Consider the following 7,810-nt stretch of genomic DNA (forward strand, 5'->3'; position numbering starts at 1 on the left):
ACGAAACAAATTTTAAAAAGTAAAAAAAAAAAAACAAAGAAAATATGTAGGGACAGACCCCTAGGACAAATGGTGAAAGCAAAGCTATACAGACAAAATCACACACAGAAGCATACACATACACACTCACAAAAAGAGAAAAAGGGGAAAAAATAATATATCTTTGCTCCCAAAGTCCACCTCCTCAATTTGGGATGATTTGTTGTCTATTCATGTATTCCACAGATGCAGGGTACATCAAGTTGACTGTGGAGCTTTAATCCACTGCTCCTGAGGCTGCTGGGAGACATTTCCCTTTCTCTTCTTTGTTCGCACAGCTCCCAGGGGCTCAGCTTTGGATTTGGCCCCGCCTCTGCGTGTAGGTCGCCAGAGGGCGTCTGTTCTTCGCTCAGACAGGACGGGGTTAAAGGAGCCGCTGATTCGCGGGCTCTGGCTCACTCAGGCCGCGGGGAGGGAGGCGTACGGAGTGCGGGGCGGGCCTGCCGCGGCAGAGGCCGGCGTGACGTTGCACCGTTCTTAGGCGCGACCTGCGTTCTCCCGGGTAAGTTGTCCCTGGATCCCGGGATCCTGGCAGTGGCGGGCTGCACAGGCTCCCAGGAAGGGAGGTGTGGGTAGTGACCTGTGCTCGCACACGAGCTTCCTGGTGGCGGCAGCAGCAGCCTTAGTGTCTCATGCCCGTCTCTGCCGTCAGTGCTGTTAGCCGCGGCTCGCGCCCATCTCTGGAGCTCCTTTAAGCGGCACTCTGAATCCCCTCTCCTCGCGCACCTTTTGAGAGGTCTGAGGTCTTCTGCCAGCGTTCAGTAGGTGTTCTGTAGGAGTTGTTCCACGTGTGGATGTATTTCTGGTGTATCTGTGGGGAGGAAGGTGATCTCCGCGTCTTACTCTTCCGCCATCTTGAAGCTGCCCCAACTCTATTTCAGTGAAGGAAGGAAGGAAAGAAAGCAAGAGAGAAAGAGTGAAAGAGAGAGAGAAGGAGGGAGAGAGGGAGGGAGGAAGGAAGGAAGGAAGGAAGGAAGGAAGGAAAGAAAGGCATCCCGATTGGAAAAGAAGAAGGAGGAGGAAGAGGAAGAGGAGGAGAGGCTTGAGTCCGGCTTGAAAAAGGGAAAGTAGTTAATAAAGAGCAGAGCAGGAGGAGAGCAGAAGACATGGAAGCAGGGTGTGAAGAGACATTAGTCTGCAAAGTGTCTTCAGGGAACAGTGAGGAGATAAGCTTGCAGGATGGAGTCCCTACTGGAGCACAGGGGTGATAAGACAGCCAGCAAATCTGGAGGCAGCAGAGGAGGCCTTGACACGTGGCTGAGATGACCGCACTCTGTGGGAAATGTTTGAACTGGGATATGACCCGGGGTGCTAATTCAGCAAGATTACCCTCCTCCCCCCAACCAAAAAGAAGAAAAGAAAAGAAAACAACATATGTTTCCTGACCCTTTTATTTAAGCTACAATTGAAAAATGGCACTTAAAGCAAATGATTGGATTTTCCATATTATAAGAGCGTGTGGAGAGTTGACCAGACAGTCCTTGTGGCATTCTCCTATACCCACAAATAAAGGATGAGGGACACAGATAAAGCTGCAACCAATTATGCCTCAGGATCGTGGGTTCCAAAGTACCTCCACCCTGCTCACTTCCAGATGCTAGTTTCTAATTCTTGCTTCTCTTCCACTTTAGCTTTAGGCCTTCTCATTGGCTGACAATTTGAGTATTATTTATGTGGGCCATTAGTTTTGTTTGGTTTATTTGTTTGTTTGTTCATTGGTTTGTTTTCGGGCTCCATAATGGCAAAGAGAATTTAGTTTAGCTGCTCCACTGGAAATTGATTTTAGGACCTTCACTTTTGCCCTTCCAAACTTAGATCTCTATTCCTAAATCTGGGCCGACTTTTCGTTAGTTATCTATTTAAAACACCAAGTAAGCTCAGCTGTTAAAGTTGGAGATTGTCTGCTCGACTAAATCTACCCTGTCATTGTAAATGATCTTGGTTCCTCTTTATAAAAGCCGCATTCTTAAGATAAGATGACACAAGGGTTGTAAAAAGACTATGGAAACAGTTGGAAATGCAATATAAGTAAATATTTTATTTTCAGATCTCTCTTTGGAGGTGTAAAGCTTGTAAGCAGCTTAGTAGCTGCTTAAAAAATAAAGCTTCCTCCAGACCCCCCACTAGTGTGCTTAAAAAAAAATAAGGAAGAAAGAAAGAAAGAAAAATACAGATGTGCAGTGCACCCAGGTGCATTTGGGCACTTAATTCTTCTTCCCAGGTCCTGGATCGCCCACTTGGGGCTTTATGTGTGAGATCTCAGTTTCAGTTACCCCAGAGTTTGATTAGCATAACAGGTTCTTCCCTCCACACTCTGATGTTGTCTTTTAAAGTACACACAAAGGGAGTGGCACAATATGTTTTTTACAAATTACAAGCATTTCAGGATAACTAGCAAATTAAATGTTCAGGCCTTATCCAGATCCAGCTTTAGCAGTTTTCCATCATTAGCAACTGCCTCATTCCCTTAAAAGGTCTTGTAATCTCTTTTATAAATCCCTTGACATCACCAGCTGGCCCCTCTCCACACCACTCAGAGCGTTTTTCCTGAAACAGTGCTGGAGGGGCCTCAGAATTTTCCACCTCTCTGAGCAGCCGGGCTGTGCCATTTACTGGCCAAAGGCAGCCTCCGTAATTTGAGCTCCACAGACATGATAACACTTTAACTGCAGCCAAGCTTAACTCAGAACAAATGTGCCTCAAGTCCATACCTTTTTGGAAAAGCAGCCCGTTCTAAGATCTAGAGCAGTGACAGGGTTGAGGTGGGGGTGGGGTGGGATGGGTGTGCTGGGCACATTACTAATGTGTACTGTGCCCAGTCACCTGCCTCCTGGTGGCCCCGTGTCCATTCCTGAGACAGAGGCCTCCGTCCCTATCACTGTCTAGTGTCCATCCACCCAATATTCCAAGAAAGGTCCTTAGCAAACCTAATGGTGGAATGGGGTATTCTGATTACTCAAATTTTCTGGTTAATGGGAAGTTACCATGGATCTAGGGTTTACCAGTGAGAATAAGTCTATGATTTAAAAAAAGACATATTTCTGAACAGATATTTGTACACCTGTGTTCATAGCAGCGTTATTGACAATAGCCAAATGGTGAAAACAGCTCAAATGTCCATCAAAGATGAAGGGATAAACAAAATGTGGTGTATACATACAATGGAATATTATTCAGCCTTAAAAAGAATGAGATTCTGAGACATGCTACAACATGGGTGAACCTGAGCACAAAACACTAAGTGAGCCAGTCACGAAAGGACAAGTAGTGTATAATTCCATTATAGGGGGTGCCTAGAATAGGCAAATTCATGGAGACAGAAAGTACAATAGAGATTACCAGGGACTGAGGGGAGGGGAGAATGGGGAGTTATAGTTTAGTGGGTATTGAGTTTCTGTTTGGAATGATGAAAAGGTTCTGGAGATGGAGAGTGATGATGGTTGTACAACAATATAAATGTACTTAATGCCGCTGAATTGTATATTTTTAAATGGTTTAAGTGGTTTTTTAAAAGCATGTTTCTGAAGATATTGTATCTTTAAACGAGGTATTTGGGTTTCTTGACTACAGGGTCACTGCTGCAAGTATCAGTGACCATTCTGCTGATGGGCAGAAAAGTTCTGATTAACCAGGTGTTCTGATTCAGATGATCTTAAATCCTCACACATGCACTCTACTTTGTGACACTTCAAGTTCTTCTGGAGACTAGTTGGGATATTAAACAGACAAAAAAAATGACACATTTTGAAATATTAGAATACTTGAAAGACCTTGAGACCATCTCATACCCTACCTCAAGGTAGTCTTTACGGTTATTTCCGTGGAAGTTTGGACAGATTTTAGAACTGAAAGGGTTGTGTGTAACTGGTTTCCACCTAAACATCAAGGGTAGTGTAAAAAGTCTCTTGCATTTCCCAGCCGTGGGAGATGATGTTATTGCATTCAGTATGCATTTGCTGAGTGCCTACTATATGCCATTGTCATGAAATACATCATTTATTCAACAGATATTTATTGGTAGTTGTGTGCCCTGTGAAGAGCTCTGAACAGTGAAAAGAATAGATGGAACGATTCCTATTCTCTAGGAACTCACTCTGATCTATCAAAGAGCTAAGATGGGTATTCAGATAGTACAGACACAAAGCAGCAAAAGTAGGTACACAGGTGATGTCATAAGGGTTCAGAGTGCGAGAAATCACTCTGTATGGCAGGGATGGGTGGTAGTGGGTGGTAGGGTGTGACGCAGGGAAAACTTCATGGAGGCGGCAGGATGTGAGCTTGGCATTGAAGGCTTATATTACTTCCATGGGCACCATCAGCAAAGGTCATTCCAGGCAGAGGAAACAGCCAGTCACACTTGCTAACCATCGCTTAATATACCTGAGGCTGCAGCGCCCCACCTCCCAAGCCTCCCCGGCAGATGCATCTTGAGGTTACCTGAGACTTCTCTGTGGTCAGCCAGTGAGTCCTGCTCAACTGTCCACTGAGCTCTGCAGTCCCTTCCCAAATTAACTCCAGGGGACCGGCCACAGAAATTCCAAAGGGGATGAACAGGACTTGCCAAGACCTATCTGAGCTCAGACCTCCATCCTGTGGCTTTGTGTCCTTGGACCAGAAAATGACAAGGGTCCCAACAAAGGGCTTTTCCTCCTGTTTTAGCCAAGAGGGAAAGGAGATAGAAAAAGGAGATAGAACAAGTAGTTGCTTGTTTCAGGACACAATTCTTTATAGAAAAGAAAGTAATGTAATGCTCTGGGCAGAGAATGAAGCCTGAACTTATCTACAGGCCAGTCTTACACACTTGTGCACGTACATGCACGTGCATACACACACATACATGATTTCAGGGGCAAGAAGGAATTGCAACACCTCTGTTCTGCACTCACCCACAGCCCACACCACAAAGCCAAAGGATAAAATCCTTTATTTCACAACGCAAATCCCCCAGAGGGATTACACATTGACCTCTGAGAGTCATACTCTGATAGAGCATGTTTTCTTGACATTTGCTTCTGTGGAGAGAAGGAGGGCCTGGCCCCCCAAGGAGGGGAGGGGAAAGCACATATAATGCTCTCCTGCCACATGCTAGGAGGCGCCTGGCACTTTCACTGACTTTATCTCATTTAATCCTCACAACAACTCTGGAGGTTGGGGATCGCTGACTCCAGCTGCAACTAAGAACTAAGGCTTCAAAGTCATGCCTATCTGTTTTAAATTCCAGGCAGCATCCAAGAGTGGGAAAAAATGTAGGAAGAGGCAAACTTTTCCAAATGCACTTTTCCAACTTGCCCAAATTTGACCTGATGTGTGTGTGTGTGTGTGTGTACGCAAACACACACACAGGTGTAGCAAAGACACAAGTATGGGCTCAGCCATCACGCTGCCTTAGTTTAAATCCCGGCTCCATCACTTAGGAGCTCTGTAATCTTGGTAAGATAACCTCTCTGTGCCTTTCCATCTGTAAAATGGAAACAAGAGTGGCATTTACGATATTTGAGATGTTCTTCAAAATAATATGGGACGGAGAATTAGGTATGGATACAGATAAAACAAGAATGCCTGTGAAGGGAGTTCCTTAGCGGTCCAGTGGTTAAGGCTCTGCGCTTCCAATGCAGGGGGCACGGGTTTGATCCCTGGTCGGGGAGCCAAGATCCCACATGCCCTGTGGCATGACCAAAAAGTAAAAACTTAAAAAAAAAAGAAGATTGGCTATGAGTTAATAATTATTGTACATGGGGGTTTATCCCATTCTTTTGATCTACTTTTGTATATGTTTGGAATTTTCCATTACAGTTTTAAGCAGTATTACTCACAAGAGCCCAAAGGTGGAAACAACTCAGATGTCCATCAGCAGATGAATGGACAAACAAATTGTAATACGTATAATACATACAATGGAATATCATTTGGCTTTGAAAAGGAATGAGGGACTTCCCTGGTTGTCCAGTGGTTAAGACTCCGTGCTCCCAATGCAGGGGGCCCAGGTTCGATTCCTAGATCCCGCGTGCTGCAACTAAGAGCCTGCGGGCCGCAACTAAAAAATGATCCTGCGTGCCACAACTAAGACCCAGTGCAGCCAAATCGAAGAATGAAATTCTGCTTTCTTCCCCTTGGGGGCCCAGTGTGCAACGGCTGAAAATAGCAGCCTCCTCAGTAGTGTACGCAGCCTGTTGCCTGTACGGGTTGCCCTCAGGGACCTTGGAGACAGCCCTTTCCAGTGGACCTTCATGACTGGCATGGTGTCCCCAATCTAGACTCCAGACAGGTATGCGAAGTGCCTTTGGAAAGCTCCAGGGCACAGTGGCCAGGGTTCACACTGGCCAAGTCACAATGTCCCTCCGCACCAAGCTGCAGAACAAGGATCATGTGATTGAGGCCCTACGTAGGGCCAAGTGCAAGTTCCCTAGCCGCCAAAAGATCCACATCTCCAAGGAGTGGGAATTTACTAAGTTTAATGCAGACGAATTTGAAAACATGATGGCAGGAAAGCGGCTCATCCTGGATGGCTATGGGGTCAAATACATCCCTCATCACAGCCCCCGGACCAATGGCGGGCCCTGCACTCATGAGAGACTTGGCACTGTCCCTTCCTTACTCACGCCCACCAATAAATCCTACTTTCCTTTAAAAAAAAAAAAAAAAAAAAAAAAAAAAAGAATGAAATTCTGACACATGCTACAATGTGCGTGAACTTATAAGAATTATGCTAAGTGAAATAAGCCAGTCACAAAAGGACAAATATTGTACGATGCCACTTATATAAGATACCTAGAATAGACATTTTCATAGAGACAGAAAGTAGAATAGAGATGGCCAGAGCCTGGGAAGAGGGAGGTAATGGGGAGTTACAGTTACTGGGTACAGAGTTTTTGTTTGGGATGATGAAAAATTTCTGGCGATGGGTAATGGTGATGGTTACACAACATTGTGAATGTACTTAATACCGCTGAATTGTACACTTAACATGATTAAGATAGTAAGTTTTATGTATATTTTGCCACAATTAAAAAAAAAAAACAATGAGATCATGCTTGTAAAGTACTTAGAGTTTTGGGTACATCGTAAACTCTCAGTATTAGTTAGTATTATCAGACGCACATCCAGTCTCTTAGAGACATGTTTTGGGACTATGTTGCGTTGTCTGGCCCACAGGATTTCTCTTCCCAGACCCTGTGTCCAAACCTGTGCATGTCTGTATTACCTGGGTCTGTCTAGCTTGCAAAGCCCTCTTGTTTTTATTCTCTCACCGAATCCTCATGAGAACCTTCTGAGAGAAGTGTGAGTATGGTTCCCATTGTGCAGATGAGAAAACTAAGGATCCGTCAGGGAGGTTAATGGGGTTTTTCTAACAGCAGGTAGGCGGAAGCCAGGTCTAGAAGGCAAGCCCGCCACTCCTCCACACCTTCTGTGCATTCCTTCTCTTTAGTCCTTGACTCCCATACCCCACTCCACTGTAAACCTGTCTGCCTGTGGCTCCTTTGATGGGAGGGGCTTCTGGAAAGAGGCACTCCTGCAAAGCCAAGACCGAAGACTTGGTTCTATGCCTTCATTATGGCTCCTCAGGGGGACTGAGGAACTCTGTAAACTGGGAGGGCAATGCCCTCCCTGAAAGGTTTCCAGGGATCCCCCTGCCCTAATGCCCCTCTCGAAGCAATCGCAGTCTCCTTCCCCACACTTCTATCTTGCTTTACTGACCCAGTCCCACGTGACATCCCTGCAAGCCGAGAAGTGAAATGTCTGATACTGCCCCCAACAGAGTGATAGTGTTTTG

At 45.4% G+C, this 7,810-nt stretch overlaps 1 non-coding gene across 1 annotated transcript; it reads left to right on the top strand.

Annotated features, from left to right (window-relative positions):
* The first annotated feature begins 6,109 nt into the window (after window positions 1–6,109).
* Window positions 6,110–6,249, top strand: LOC117309794 (small nucleolar RNA SNORA70). The gene has a single exon (XR_004524092.1). It is a non-coding gene; the product is annotated as a small nucleolar RNA SNORA70 (small nucleolar RNA).
* Window positions 6,250–7,810: the final 1,561 nt, after the last annotated feature.

The sequence above is a fragment of the Tursiops truncatus genome, chromosome 1 (assembly GCF_011762595.2).
Source record: "Tursiops truncatus isolate mTurTru1 chromosome 1, mTurTru1.mat.Y, whole genome shotgun sequence".
Classification (NCBI taxonomy): Eukaryota; Metazoa; Chordata; class Mammalia; order Artiodactyla; family Delphinidae; genus Tursiops; species Tursiops truncatus.